Source organism: Peromyscus maniculatus, chromosome 1 (assembly GCF_049852395.1).
Source record: "Peromyscus maniculatus bairdii isolate BWxNUB_F1_BW_parent chromosome 1, HU_Pman_BW_mat_3.1, whole genome shotgun sequence".
NCBI lineage: Eukaryota > Metazoa > Chordata > Mammalia > Rodentia > Cricetidae > Peromyscus > Peromyscus maniculatus.
The window spans coordinates 136,302,375-136,317,884 of NC_134852.1; the positions used below are offsets into that span (position 1 = coordinate 136,302,375).

Below are 15,510 nucleotides of genomic sequence, written 5' to 3' on the forward strand. Positions count from 1 at the left end.
ACCTCTGTCTACTACCGGTCACCTCTTGAGTCCAGGCAGCCGCTAGCTGCTGCTCAAGTGCGGATCCCGTGGTTGGGATCCCTGTGCCTCAAGACCGGAGCTCCAAGAGAGCCACAGGCTCTTCCACCTACCGAGGCGACGGGTAACCTGAGGGAGAAGGCGCAGGTGGCAGGTAGGCAGGCCCGGGGTCCTGAGGCCGACAAGCTGCTGACCCTGGAGCGCACTGGCTCAGAGAACCGTGCCCTGGCTGGGGATGCTGCTGCGGAGACCACCAACGGTCACCCCTGCCCCGTCCTGCGTCTGCCTCCAGCCTGGCCCCTGGGCTGTGGAGCTGACGATGTGCCAGCTTTCTGCTTGGTCTGCTTCCACAGAGAGGAGGAGGAACTGGAAGAGGTTCCACTGCAGAGGTCAGTCCTGGGGTGGGCAGCGGGCTGGCAAGACCATGGTGCAGCCCTCCACCAGGAGCTTAGAGGCCTGGCGACGATGCCTATGGGACCTATCCACCCACTCTTACCACCCCTCCACTGTCCTGCTGAGCTCACTGGCTATCACCACGACCTTCTCCCCCTTCCTCCTACTCTGGCCCTAGATTGACTTGCCTGTCCCTTCACGCCCATTGTGGTCATGTCTTGTCCCTGCTTAGAGGCCTCCATGGTTCTCCAGCTCCTACAGCAGAAAGTCAGCACTTGGCGTTCAAGACCTGTGTGATTGGGGTTAATACCCCATCTCACTCTGTTCCGCTGTATTACCAGGGATAGCCTGGCTTCCTCCACCTAGGTCCAGCTGAAATGCCTCTTCTTCCAGGTAGGCCTTCCAGAAGCCACAGGCCCACTCCAATCCAAGAGCCCCTCGCCCCCCTGGCATTGCCCTGGCATTTAACAGGTGCCCGGTCTTTGTTGAATGAATAAGTGAAAATGTATATGTGTGCATGTGCGCATGTGTGAGCACTCATACATGTGTAAAAGAGGGAGGGAGAGAGGGAGAGAGAAGATGCTTTCTGCAGCCATGATTGTGTGTTTCTGGGCGAGTGTGTGTGATTGTGTACACAGGTTCGTGGGAGCAGGTGTGAGAGTACCTTCGTGATGAGAGTGTATAGCACCAGGTGGAGTTCGGACCCTTACAACTCTCTCCACCCTGACCCTCAGGGGAACCCTGGCTCCAGCCAAGTACATTACCCAAGCTGTGACCCGGGCTCTGGAAGTGAATGTACAAGCTGGCAGGGTCACCTCTGCTCCAGCCCAGCCTGCCTGGGTCAGTACCACCGTGGGAAAGGCAGACACAGGGCCACACTAGGGTCTCTTCCATGCCCAGTAAGGAACAGGAGGAGAGAATGTGGGCTCCCACATCCTAGGCCAGGTGCCCCTCATGACTATGTTGGACCCCAAGCCTATGATTTCCCTGCTGGGGGCCTCTGTGTTCTTATCTGTGTAATGGGTGGATGCTTCCTGCCTGGTTGCTAGCTGACCATGCAAGATGACTGGACACCTGCTGAGCGCCAGGCTTCCACTGGGACCTGGAATCCTGGCACAGCCCTGGTGAGGTCTGTTAGCAGATAGGTTGGGCACAGATTGAGGGCACATTAGCAGGAGTGGGTACGCAGTGCCCATGGAGTCGAGATGCAAGATGGAGCACCTCTGCTCACAGGGGCCACAGCATACTCCATGTCTATCTAGATGTACGATGCCTCCCAGGGAATGGGGGAGGCCTAAGAAAAGGTATCGGTGGGCTGTGCGATGGCCAGGGTGAAGGCTGGTGGTTTGGAAAAGTAGCTGTCCAGGGATGGGGGCGACCCTGCCAGCTTGTACATTCACTTTCAGAGCCGGGGTCACAGCTTGGGTAATGTACTTGGCTGGAGCCAGGGTTTCCCTGAGGATCAGGGTGTGGAGAGTTGTAAAGTGAGGAGGACAAAGGCAGTAGTATCAGATCACGGAGGCCTGGACTTGTGAGCTGAATACTTGATCTGTAGGCACCGGAGCAGCCATGGGAGGGCTGGAAGCCAAACAGGCAGGTTAGGAGACTCAGTGAAGCGGGAGACACTGTACTTAACTCCACAGCCTCAGCGCGGCCACATCGTTTTCATAGTGAAGGTTGGAGTGCTTGGTGAAGACTGAGTAACAGGTCCTTGGCATCCTTTGCTATCATAGTCCCTCTGTCTTTCTTTCCTGTCTCTCTCTCTCCCTATGTCTCTGTCTCTATCTCTCTCGCTATCTCTCGGTGGGGATGGAGTCAGGGCCTTGCACATGCTAGGTTAATTCTCAGCCCTGAGCTGACTATTAACAACACACACAGCCAAGCCCTGCCTTGATGTCCCCCAGCTTCAGGTCTTAGAGCAATGCTAATATTAATCAATCCTGACTGGAGTACTATTCATCAATCCCGACTGGCGAGTGACTCAGGAAGCCCCAGAATGAGGCTCCAGCGCTAGGGTTAGGATCTTCTGTCCCTCTCTCCCTCCTCTTCCCTCCACCCCACCTGCAGCTTTGGGGATTCCTGTGTAGAAGAGGTCCCTCTGTCTCCTGTTCTGGGATATAATGGCCTAGGATTATAGGTTATACTAGGATTATATGATATACTTTCTAACTGACACTCTGGCTCTTTAAGGCCTAGGGGAGGGACACTGCCAGGCTGGGCAGAGATGGTGACCACAGGTGCCAGGTGGTGAAGCTAAAAATACTGAGTGATGTGGACAGCCAGGCTGCGGGAGCCAGGCAGAGCTGGCTGGGAGGGCAGCAAGACAGGGTGAGGTCACCTTGGATTTAGAGAGTGCATGGTGCACCAAAAGCCCTCACCGCGTCTCCTCAGCCTTCTCTGGTGTTTCTCTAGAACATCCAGCTGCCATCTTTAAATGCCGTGGGCCAGTCTGAGTCGGCCACGGTCCTCTTTCATGTTGACGCTGAGTTCTCTTTGGGTCTCTTCTCAGGCAATTAGGAATTGAGAGGCTGTAAGGGGTATAGGCAACCTGCTCATTCGTTGATAGGTTGAACAAACTTCTCAAAGCCTCCAGGGACTGGATACTGAAGCCTCAGAGATGCAGACACTTCCCTGGTGGGGCTCGCTGCCTTCTAGGCACAAATGGCGGCCATGTGAACATGAATCTCTGGGGGCTATAATGAGAGTGTGGGCGCCCTGCCCCTGGATTCTGCTGTAGGTTGATGCACCCTGTGCCCCCTGTCAGGGACAGTGTTACCAACCACCTGCTCACGCTGGTTCAACGTGTTAACTAGGGTGAGGCAGCTGCTGTGCCCATGAGCCTGGAACTTACAGCGACGACATTCTTTACGGTTGATGTCCGTGGAATGGAGTCTAGAGAGAGGGATTCTGCTCCAAGCATTCTTTCACTGACCCCGGCTCTTTCCCATCTCGGGATGGCATAGCTCAGAACCTCAGAATCCCCAAGTGTGGCTCATGCCTGCAAGCCCAGCATTCAGGAGGCTGAGGCAGGTGGATTGTGAGTTCTAGGCCAGCCTAGGCTATATTCTATCTCAAAACAAAATACATTAAATTTAAACTATCACCCAGGGTTTTTGTGAGTCAGCTGGAGACAGCCTCTTTCCCTTGCGTCTATGTGCATTGGCTATGACGGCTAGTTGCAAGGGGAGCTGGGAAGAGGCAGTCCAGTGCAACCACCTCACGGCGGCATTATGAAAGCTTGATACGTGAAGACAAACTGTCTCCTAATCGGTGCAAATTATGCTTATTCATTCACTCAGCCAAGTGGGAGGGCATCTTGCATGGGAGAGAGCTAGGAGCCACATGAGAAACACCAGCTCTGTACTCCTGGAGCTCAGAGTTAATGCGGGACAGACGATACACAAGTAAACCCATGATGTGATCATCAGGTTCAAACCCCTTGTGTGTGTGTGTGGGGGGGGATGAACAGGGACACACAGGAAACACACACTTTGTGTAAGGTGACTTGGGAAGCTGGCATCCCAGAAAAAGGGAGGGGACTGGCCATCCAGGCAGACAGAACGGAGAGGCAAAGGGCCAGAGGCCACCGGCATGCAGTAGTGCTCACTCTGATAGACCAGTGTGGTGAGACAGAGACACACGTGAGACAGGAACGGACCAGATCAACTTGGCCTTGACTGCCCTGCTGAGGAGAATGGATTTCATGCTAATGGGATAGGGAATCCTTTGGAAGCTTTTAAAGGGAAACGACGAAATCTGCTTGACATTTTAAAAGATCCCTGGAGCTGCTCTAGGCGAATCAACGGCTGCTGGGCCAGCATGGATGCAGGACACCAGCGCTGAGATCACGGAGGGATGTGCAGGGTGGGTGACCTGTGGGCAGGCCAGGGTCAAGGGAAGAAGATGGCTGCGAGTACATTTTTGAATATGGTTTGTCCCAAGAGTTCACAGAGGAATTCAATCCCCAAAGTCTTATGTCGATAATATCAAAAGACAGAAAACTAATTGAGGTGTGGTGTTAGAGGTGGTGATCGCAATGGATTAGGTCATTAGCGTGGGAGCTCCCAGGACCGAATCCTAGTGGCTTTGGGAGAGGGAGTAAAGCTCCACGAGCCTGTCCAGGGGTCTGCGTACTCCAGCCATGACATAATGCACCTGTCAATACCTTCCTGCTCCCAACAGAGCCTGTAGAATGCTGCATGAACTTCCCGGCTGCAAACCTACGCACAAGCTTTTTTAAAGATTCGTTTTATTTTTATTTGTATGTATGTGTCTGTGTAAATGTATGCTGTGCGTGTGCGGGTGCCCCCGGGGGGCAGCTGGAGTTATAGTCAATGTCAGTTCTCTCTTTCCAACATGTGGATTCTGGGGATCAAGCTCAGGTCACCGGTTTGGCAGCAAGCTCCTTTAGCCACACAGCCATCCCACTGGCCTCTGTCCAGCAAACGTCTTCTTTTCTTTCTTCCCTTCTTTAAGGATAAGTTTATTTAGAACACTGCAAAGAGAATAGTGAGCAGTGCAAGACAGACTTGCCTGCAAATCTCTTTAAATTGTGGACCTCTCACGTACCCCAAAGGCCCATTCGTTACAGGCTTGGTCCCCAGGATGACACTACTGGGAAGCTGTGGAGTCTTTAAGAGGCGGGGCCTGGTGTGAGGAGTCAGGTCTTTGTGGGATATGCTCTTACAGGGGTATCAGGACACTAGTGTTCTCTCTCTTTTTCCTCCTCCTCCTCCTCCTCTCTCTCTTTCTGTCTCCCTCCCTCTCCCTCCTCTCTTCCTCTCCGCTTGGCTGCGGCATGCTACTTCCTACCATGATGCTCTACAGACCCAAAAGCAATGGTACAGAGTATCCATGGGGGACACCTGTGAAACTGCCAGTCAAAACAAACCTTTCCTATTATCAATTAATCGCAGGTATTTCATTAAGTCAAGGGAAAGCTGACTAACATACTTCTCAGATGGAAGATGTCTGTGGTGGTATTATTATTATTATTATTATTATTATTTAACTCAGGATGGAACCCAGGGCCTCCCACGTGCTAGGCAAGTGCTCTACCACTGAGACTCACCCCCAGCCCTTGTGGCAAAATCCTTGAGTCTCTCAGTGAGCCCATTCCCTCTTTTGTATGGATTCAATCCCAATCAGCTGATTCATTCTTGGTTTTCTTCTTCCTCTAAAGGGAAGAATCAGCAGATCCTGTGGCTTTTGTCTCCTAAACATGTTTAGAAGATGTTATTACCCAGCATCTCCTCACCATAATGAAGTAACTCAAGCAGTCTGCTTTGTCCAGAAATACAGAGTCTGGGGCCTGGTAGAATAGACCTGTGATCTGCACTCAGGAGGCTGAGGCAAGAGGATCTTGAGTCCAAGCTCAGTCCAGGCTGTATAGAAAGACACTAAAACATTTCCAAACTGTAGCAGTCTTTGCTTCCATCAAAACTTAGCAACAAAGTTATTTTCCTATGATCCCCAAAGTCTATTACCTCACAGTTTTATTACACCAGATTCAACAACTGAGCTAAAATTGTTGATAGAATGCCCTAGAAGATCTTTTTACAAACTGGAGGGGGCTACCCCCTTCACTTCTCCAGCTTCCAGAAGGCACCCGCCTCCCTTGCTCCATTTCTCCTTTCAGTAGCAAGGAAACATCACCGTGTCCATTCTCCGGTCCATAGCAGGGAAAGCTTTTAGTGAGTCATGTGATTAGACTGGTGCCTTAGTCTATTCTGTGGTTGCTGTAACAAAATACCCAAGGCTGGGTGATTTCCAGACAACATCATCTTGTTTAACTCGCAGGTGTGGAGGCTGAGAAGTCCAAGGGCACAGTGCCAGTGTCTGCTCAGCCTTTGGTGAGGGCTTCGTGGTGCTTTAGTCATTGCAGAAGGCGGAAGGCGGTGGGCATGTGTAGAAGAGACAAAGACCAGCCTGACCTTCTAACAACCCCATCTCCTCCCTCTAGAACACTCGTCTGGCTCCAGTCAACTGTGTGAGGCTCTGCCACCATGATCCAAACCCTTCCCTCCAGGCCACACCTCCCAACACTGCCGCCACACCAGGCAGGCCGCTGAGATCCCAGCACCTGAATTCAGAGCACAGCAACTGGAATCCCATCTCATGGCCCTCAGCCTTAACCCCAGGAGCAAAGCAATTCTGCCATGTGATGGAGCATGCTTGTGGCTTTGGGGGTTATGACTCCCATAACCCCCCATAACTTTGGGGGTTATGAGCGGGTTGGTCCTGCCCATCATGGCACACATCAGTGGAAAAGCACTCACTGGGAAAGGAGACATAGTATGGAGTCAGGATGGCAGGCGTATGTGTGGGAACTAATTTAGTAGATAAGGAAGCTATACCTTACATCACCTCTAAGCTAAGCATGGACAAGCCCATGGAACTACAGTTCACTCCTCAGATCTCCAAAAGGCGCTGGCCTGGTTAGAAGGGATGATAATGCTTGGAGCTCAGGCACAGCAGGGCTGCTTAAGGATCTCCTGGCTAGTTGAGTGTGATACATGCCTTTGCCTCCCAACATTTGGGAGGCAAAGGACGGCAGATTTCTGTGAGTTTGAGGCTAGAATGGTCTACATAGAGAGTTCCAGACCATCCACGGCTACATAGAGAGACCCTGTCTCAAAATAAAACAAAACAAAACACAAAAAAATCTTCTGTCTGGGCCTGGAGAGGCGGCTCAGTAGTTAAAAGCCCTGGCTGCTCTTTCAGAGAACTTGGATTCAATTCCCAGCAGCCGCATGGTAGCTTACAACCATCCAGTTCCAGGGTATGTGACCACCCCTTCTGGTCTCCTTGGGGGTACCAGGCATGCAAGTGGTGCACAGACATACAAACAGACAACCCCCCCCCCAAATTAAATAAATAAAATTTAAAAATAATCTTCTGGTCCACAAAGACTGGACATTTATTCCCCAGGGTCTAGATGAGGGGTTGCGCACCCACCTGGAGATTATGCAAATGTAAGAAGCGCTGTCCCCTCCTCTGTTCACCCCAGCCTTCTTCCTCCATGCTGCTGCCGCACAGAGGGCTCCGGCCTGACCTTCCAGGAGCTCCAGGAGCTTCCGGGGTCCCCCTCCCCCTCTCTGTGAGAGATGAGTGTTTGGCAACCGTTCTGTTGTTCTAGCTTTTTTTCTCCCCACTTAGTTGCCTTTAAATTGTACGCTGCCACGCCCCATTTGTGTTAAATCGGTCTTTTCCGGTGGTGGGGTTGAACCCAGGGCCTCAGGCATGTTCAGTATGTGCTGTGCCTCCGAGTAACGCTTGTCGTCGAGGAAAGAACATCTAAATATAGCGGCCCAGCCCAAACTTTTTATGCTGAACCTCTGTCGCCCAGCATCCCCTCCCTGAGAGTACTGGGTTTCTCAACTGCTTGCAAATTCTATAATTTTCACCTTTTAAAATTGGGCCCATAGTTTACTCACAGTGAATGCAGTTTTTAGCAATGAGCTTAAGAAGTTCTGACATATGTATACATCCGGGGAACCCAAGCCCCCATCCAGGCATAGAACATTCTATCTTCTCAGAAAGTTTCTCTTGCCACAGGGTCAACATTCACGCACGCACGCACGCACGCACGCACGCACGCACGCACGCACGCACATGATGGGTCCACTACCATAGTTTTTATCTGCCTTTGACATTCTTGAGAATGAGCAGGAAACCAGGGACCCACTTTTGAGGAAAGCCTGGAATCTAAGCAGAACCAAAGCAAGCATGGAAACAGGGTATTTAGAGACAAAAACTTTCAAACAAGCTATGGGCTCTGTGTTCAGACACTTAAAAAAAAAACAAAAAACAAAAAACAAAAAACAGCCAGGCAGTGGTGGCGCACACCTTTAATCCCAGCATTTGGGAGGCAGAGATAGGTGGATCTCTGTGAGTTCAAGGCCTGTCTGGGCTACAGAGTGAGTTCCAGGAAAGGCGCAAAGCTATACAGAGAAATCCTGTCTCGGAAAACACAAAAGAAAAAAGAAGAAAAAATACATAGTAACTATGAAAGAAACTGGGGGTGTCTCCAGAAATAATAAAAACAAAAGGTTGGGCTGGAGTCTAGAAAGGCCTGTCTTAAAACAACACTGTATAAATGTACCTTGTAAATAAAACTTTAATTTCTTTTGATACATCTCAATATGTAGCTCAGGCTGTCCCAGAACCTGCCATCCCCCTGCCCCAGTCTCCTCAGTGCTAGCCTTCCAGGCCGGTGTCACCATGCCCTGCTATATTTCTGTAGAGTAACAGTGAGGACAAAAGAGACTAGGAGGCGAATAGGGAGAGCCGCTCCCCCCCACCCCCCAGCATAGGAGGATGGACCTGGGAAAGGGGGAGGGGGAGGGCTCAGCAGAGTTAGGGGGTTAAAACCAGCTCCCTCTGGTCTCACTGGGGTTTGTTTGCTCATGAAAAGGGTGCTCTGTGCACAGTGATTGAGAAGAAGCTCTGTATACAATGACTGAGAAGACCCTAAAGCCATGAGAAGAGCTAGTTGGGTTTCTGGCTTTTAATTGTACTTTTATTTATGTGTGTGTGTGCATGTTCGCCCATGTGTGTGCAATTGTGTGTGTGTGTGTGTGTGTGTGTGTGTGTGTAAACCAGAAGAAGGAGTTTGAGCCCTGGCAGCATGAGTTACAGGCATTTGTGCCTGATGTAGGTGCTGGGATCTGAACTCTAGCCCTCTGATAGAACATTGAGTGCTCTTAGCCACCGAGCCATCTCTCTAGCCCTGGTTTTTTTTTTATTATTCTATTATTATCATTATTATTAATTATTATTATTATTTTGGTTTTTCAAGACAGGATTTCTCTGTGTAGCTTTGGCACCTTTCCTGGAACTCACTCTGTAGCCTAGGCTGGCTTCGAATTCACAGAGATCCACCTGCCTCTACCTCCCAAGTGCTGGGATTAAAGGCGTGCGCCACCACTGCCCAGCATAGGCCTGGATTTTTAAAAAGATTTATCTTATTTCAAATTCTGGATACTTCTGTTATATGGAATGTGCTCGAGGAGGCCAGAGGTGCCAGATCCCTCTGGTACTGGAGTTACAGGAACCATTCCATGTGGGTGCTAGGAACCAAACTCAGGTCCTCTACAATAGTAGTGCATGCTCTTAACTTCTGACTCATCTCCTTAGCCTCATCCTTTTTAAAAAAAGATATAGTTATTGCATATATTACTTATACAAAGTAATGGGTTCCATTATGATGTTTTCATACACGTATATCATGTACTTTGGTTATATCCACATGCTCTACAGCCCTGTCCCACCTCCTACAGGTCCCCTTCTTCCTAAATAGGCCCCCTTCTTTTACACCTTTTAAAACATGTAGATTCAAATACAAGAGAGCGAACAGGTGATATTTGCCTTTCTGAGTCTGGTTAGTTTCTCAACAGACGATCTCTGATTGCATCCATTTTCCCGGAAATGACTTCATTTTATTCTTCATGGCTAAATAACCCCATTGTGTATAGAGACCACAGTTTTCTTTTCTTCCTTTGGATGCCTTTGGTGCATTTGTGGGTGTGTAGATGTGCTCATCTGTGCGTGTGTGTACGGAGGAGGCTGGGGGCTGACCCTGGGTGTCTTCCTGATCAGTCTTCATTTTATTTTTTGAGACAGGGCCTCTCACTGACCCTGTGGCTGCCCTTTCTGGTAGACTGGCTCATGAGGAAGGACCCCCTCTACTCTACTTTGCCTGTCTTTTTTCTGTCTCACGTGCTGGAGTTGTAGGCATGGGCTGCTGGGGATCCGAACTCAGGTCCTTGTGTTTTTGCAGGAAGCACTTTACCTACCCACTGTTTCCCCAGCCCTCTGTGTTTTCTTTTTTCTAATTCATTATTATTGTTGCTTAGTTAGTATACAAAGTAATGGATTTCATTGTGACATCTTCAAATATACAAATTTTCCCTGTGTACATACATACACACATGCATACATACACACATACGTATACATACTTACCGTTTTGTCGGTTACTCTGTGGACAAGCGGCTGGTACCCTGCCTTGGCTGTCATGTGCAGTGCAGTGACACACTGTCCAGGTGTCTCTGTGTTGTGCTGACTCAGGTCCCTTGTCACACAGTTCTATTTACGTTTTTGAGGGTCCTCCACACTGATCTACAGCGTGGCTGCTGGGTTTGTGACTTGGTAGCAGGAGTCAGTGTAGTGACTTAGATCCCTGTGTTTTCCTGGTGAGGCAAGAGCCATGTCTTGGGGAGAGAAGAGAAGTCGGCAAGAGTCAGCCGTGCCTTGCCACGCTATGGACAGCACGTGGGCATTACCTGGAGCTGGTGTGAAGTGTGGGGCGTTTAGGGGAGCTTGGGTAGTGATGCGCAGAGCAGACGGGAAAGAGAGGGGCCTGTGAGGTAACAATGAGTTTCCCCTTCTAGACACGCTGCTGGGGGTTAAGGGACATGGCTGCTTGGGACGGGGCTCTCCCTGGTGGGACCACTTGCTTGGTGCAGGCAGGGACAGGATGGGTGGTTGGTGTCATTCCAAGTAGATGCCCAATGGGAGAGGTGGGCGAGCAAGTGGGGCGCTCTCCAGGTATCAGTCCTGTGATGGAGAGTGGGGTCCACACAGGATGAGGTGGGTAGTGGTGGCGGCCAGGCTTCCAGGCAGTGGGAAGGTGAAATGGCTCTGGGTAGCTGTCTCTGTGGGATCAAAGGGCTGTCACATGCAAGAACTAGACAAACAGTGGGGTAGACAGAGGGCAGGGACGGTGAGGGAGCAAGTCAGAGATTCTGAAAGGGTAAGGTCTGGGGTTTGCACCTGGGGACACCAGAGGGGCAGAGTGGGTTGGAGGTGACATCAGGACATCTGAGCACTGAGGGGACAGCACTCTGATATGACTCTGTTCTCTAAGCTATATCCCTCCCAGGTCTAAACACAGTCATTTGCTCTGGGGCCTGGCCTGGCATGGGACGTCTAAAGGCTTCTAATATGTCACATTGAGCAGCAGGGCTTCTGGACCACAGTGTGGACAGAGACCAAGTTCCTGACAGAGGAATAAGATACACAGGGGAACGGTATGGTGCCCTGGGGTTGGCCCTGTTCAATCACAGCCAGGGTAGGGGCTTTGAGTGGACCAGAGGGCCTGGGCTTGAATGTCCTGGGTGATGGGGAGCAGAGGATGCTCTTTTCTCCCAATACAGCATAGTGAGTTGGGGTTTGAGGTGCAGATTGCTGCTCTCACAGTCCTTTGGCCCGTCCTGCAATGTAAAATACTGGCCACTAGAGGGAGTGCTGGATTCATATTTGCAGGGACTGGCCCAGAAAGGCGCTGTTTGCTCAACCTTGGCTTCTTTTTCTAATGTCTTTCTGGACAGATTCAGATTTTGAAACCATATACTACAGGTCCACTACTTCTGGGCTATGTGGCCTTGCAGAGTAACCCAAAGGTTCTGTTATGTGGCTTCATCAGCTATAAAATGGACACAGAAATGTGCGTAGTGATGCATGCCTATAATCCCGGCTCTTAGGAGGCTGTGTCAGAATGGTGAGTTTGAGGCCAGCCTAAGTTACTACAGGGCTACACACTGAGTTCAGGGGCAGCCTGGTCTATATATCCAGACCCTGGCTCAAAGGAGGAAAATATAAAAAGAAGTAGATTGATAAATAAATAAATGAGCCAATACTTAAAACCCAGGACATTCCGTCCTTATATCAAAATATCCAACATCTTTGGAAAGCTGGAAGCCCTGAGAACCTGAGTCCACATTCCCACATGGGAACTCTGGGCATGGCCATATGGAGATGATCCGTAGGCGGCAAGAAGTAACAACTTCTTAACTAAGTAACCAGTGTTGGTTCAAGCTTTGGGAGTCTGACCCTCAGTAGTTTATTTTAGGCATGTTTATACATAGCACAATTTAGTAAAAACGTGCCTGGTGATCCCAACACTTGGGAGGGAGGCAGAGGCAGGCAGAGCTCTGTGAGTTTGAGGCCAGCCTGGTCTATAGAGAGAATTCTGAGACAGCCAGGGCTATAGAGAGAAACCTTGTCTCAAAAAACAAAAAAACAAAACAAAAGAAAATTCCTGGTGATAACTCAATCCTGTGTGTACAGTAAGGCTTAAGACATGACTACCCAGAAACTCTTTGTAAAGCACATGTGGCATCTGTCATAAAGATGGCGTCTACAGATTGACAGACTCATGATAAGGGTCTAGGGAAGGATCGAGTGTGGTCTCAGCCACAGAGATAGCACGAAAGTCACCAGGCTACTAATCATGTCCGCTCCCAGCCTTCTGGGCAGAAAACAGGTTATGCACCCCTCCATTTGAAGAGACAACCCTACCTATGTGCTGAACATTCCTAGCTTCCCTAGTGCTTACCTGTGAGCACAACCAAGGACCTCCGTACTTCCCACACCCACCGGCTGTGCGTTCACACAGATGGAGGGTGAATCACTTCTGGCCACTCCACTCCCAGGGCTCTGGCTCCGGTCAAAGCCACGCCTCCCATCTGAATCAGACAGCCTCCTGGCTGGTCCTTCTGAGTCCCCTTCCCACAGTCTGTTCTCCTCACACACCCAGCCCTTCTCTGCTCAAAACCCTTCAGAGTGAAAGCCGAAGTCACCTCCTAGTGCCCCTGCTGCCCCAGCCCCAGCTCTTCTCACGGCTGCTGAACATCCCCAGTGCACTCTGACTGAAAGGGCTTTGTTTGCAGGAGCTGTTTCCTTGGCCTGGCTCCCCTGTTGGCACGACACCCCCCTCACCTCATTCAAGTCTCTGCTCAGAGACCACCATCTCTGTGAGGACTTCCCAGCATGCCGTTCCTTTTTTTCCCTGCCTTGTCTCTGTTCACACTAATGCCTTGACCTGTATTGTTTACTCCTGGGTCCTATTTGTCCTTGTCTCTCTTTGCTGGAGCAGAGGCTCTGCAAAGGCCGGGGCTTTTCTGTGTTTTGACTTGCACACCGTGCTTAGCACAGTGGGAGGACTTGATATTTGGGGGTAGGCTGTAGCTTGGTGGCAGAGTACTTGTCTGGCATGTCAGAGGTCCTGAATTGATTGCCAGAACTGCAAGAGGAAACAAAAAGATAAAAAAGTATTTGCCTGGCTGCGCATGGTGGCACAGGCCTTAAACTCAGCACTCGGGAGGCAGAGGCAGACAGATCTCTATGAGTTTGGGGCTAGCCTGGTCTCCATAGTGAGTTCCAGGCCAGTGAGATTCTGTGTCAACATAACCAACCAACCAAACAAACAAACAAAGGAACTATTTGCCTGTTGAGTGGGGATGTATAAGTGCATTGGAGGCAATGATTGTACTAAGTGATCCAGCCGGGCCTGAGTGGGATGCTGTCGGATGCTGTGGGGTGCTGCTGGACCTGTCCACATAGAAGCACAGAGCCTGCCTTCAGGCTGAACACCCTGTGGTTGGTGTCTTGAAGTTTTCTATCTGTCTTTGACTCTGTGACTGAAGGTTCATGGGACCCTTTCACTGGGGGCTGGATTGGGATGGATCATTGTCAGGGTCGCCCTAGGTACCTGTAAGAGTTTGCACCATCTTACAAATGTCCTCATGTCCAAGGGAGTATGGTATTCAATAGAGGTGAAACCCAGGGAGAAGATCCTAGGAGACTCTTCTGTCCCGCATTCTGAGTACGGAGTGACACAGGTCAGCTCCTGGACCCGGGGTGTGTACCTGGCACGCTCGTTCTGGAGGTTGGACATTTGTCCACTGGAGCTGTCAGAACTGGGGTAATTTTGAACTCCACATTAGAGAGAATAAGGCTAAGCAAGAGAGAGCCCTTGGGTTCCTGGGACATGACCTTTGAGATGGCTGGCATCTGGCATTGCCCCTGGTAGCTTAAGCAGCAGGCTCCGAATTGGCTGGAGCAGGCCACTGGATTCCTCTCTGGGTCTCTGTTGTCACATCTATGAACTAGGCAAGAACCTTTTGCACACTGAACCACAGGGTGGGTGGGGCATTCAGTGATTGGCAGCCGAGGGTCTTGACAGTCACAGGGAGTAAGTGTGGCCCTGACCCATTATGGATCTTGTTTATGGTTATTCTGAACAGTCCAGATGTCAAGACTCTCCTTCTATCTGTATTCCTTGAAATGTTCAAAGGGGGTCTAGCTTTTACTCCGAAAGGATGGGTGACAAGGGACAAGATAGAGGTCAGTAGTGATCTCGGGCCCATATACCAAAATAGGAATGGCTTCAGTGAGGGCTGCAGACACTGCCGGTGACTTCGGACCATACTTGGGGGAAGCTGCAGGACTCAGTAGTGTCCTTAGATCCTGGTGGTAGCTGCAGACCTTGAGCACAGCCTCCGACAAGTCCCGGTGACACCTGGGAGGTGCCTGTGCCTCGTCCCCTGCCCTCCATTCTGGCTAAGCCCTCATATCTCCCCAGCCACCAGAATTCAAGCCATTCTCTAGGATCCACTTAATTAGCCAAGCTTATTAACTCCCACAAGGCTTCTCCTCCCCTCCTAATTAACTCACTTAATTAGGGCTTGCAGGCCCAGCTCCACCCAGCCCCCTCTGGCTCCCACCCCTGCCTGTCTCTTCCTGGCCCTGGCTCAGCCAAGCCCCCCACAGGCTGGGAATGGGGTAGGTGGTGCCTGAATGTCTTCAGCACCCCGGCCTTCACTTCATGTCCTGCTCCCCATCACGGGGCACCAGGACTCTGCCTTCTGTAGCAGCAGCACGAGGCAGAGAGGAAAACAGGTCAGGGCAGTGGATGGAGAGAGGGGAAATGGGATGAGAGGAGCCTGGGTATGGTGGTGAGGAGGGCGAGGAGCAGCTGGTCTGGGGAGCATGAGGGGATGCTAGGGCCTGGACCCTGAAGGCAATGTGGATTTGAGTCCCAGGCTGTATGAAAGCTCTATCCAGCCTGCCCTGTCTCTATGCCCCTGATGCAGACAGAAAGCTCCTGCGCAGAAGGGACCCAGCCAGGTATAAAGGTGCTAGTATGTATAGAGTATGGCCTGGCGCAAATCTGCGTTTATTAAATAAGTAGGTGGCCTTGAGAAGAGGCTAGGGTGGGAATGTGAGGAACTGGGAGAAGGGTGGGGAGAGCCAGGTGGAGTACCATGTCTGGGTCTATGGTCTGGAGTATGCCAGAAATATGCTGGGCCTGGG

General features: G+C 50.8%; 1 protein-coding gene across 2 annotated transcripts in view; it reads left to right on the forward strand.

The window, feature by feature from the left end:
• The first annotated feature begins 34 nt into the window (after positions 1 to 34).
• Sbk1 (SH3 domain binding kinase 1) overlaps positions 35 to 15,510 on the forward strand; it is a 44,936-nt gene continuing 29,460 nt past the window's right edge. Inside the window, exon 1 of one of the 2 annotated variants that reach the window (XM_076552061.1) lies at positions 35 to 172. The gene's annotated coding sequence lies outside the window, so the exon portion shown is untranslated. Of the gene's footprint in view, positions 173 to 275; positions 408 to 15,510 lie in introns of those variants that run through there. The other variant, XM_006980374.4, reaches the window with a different exon arrangement.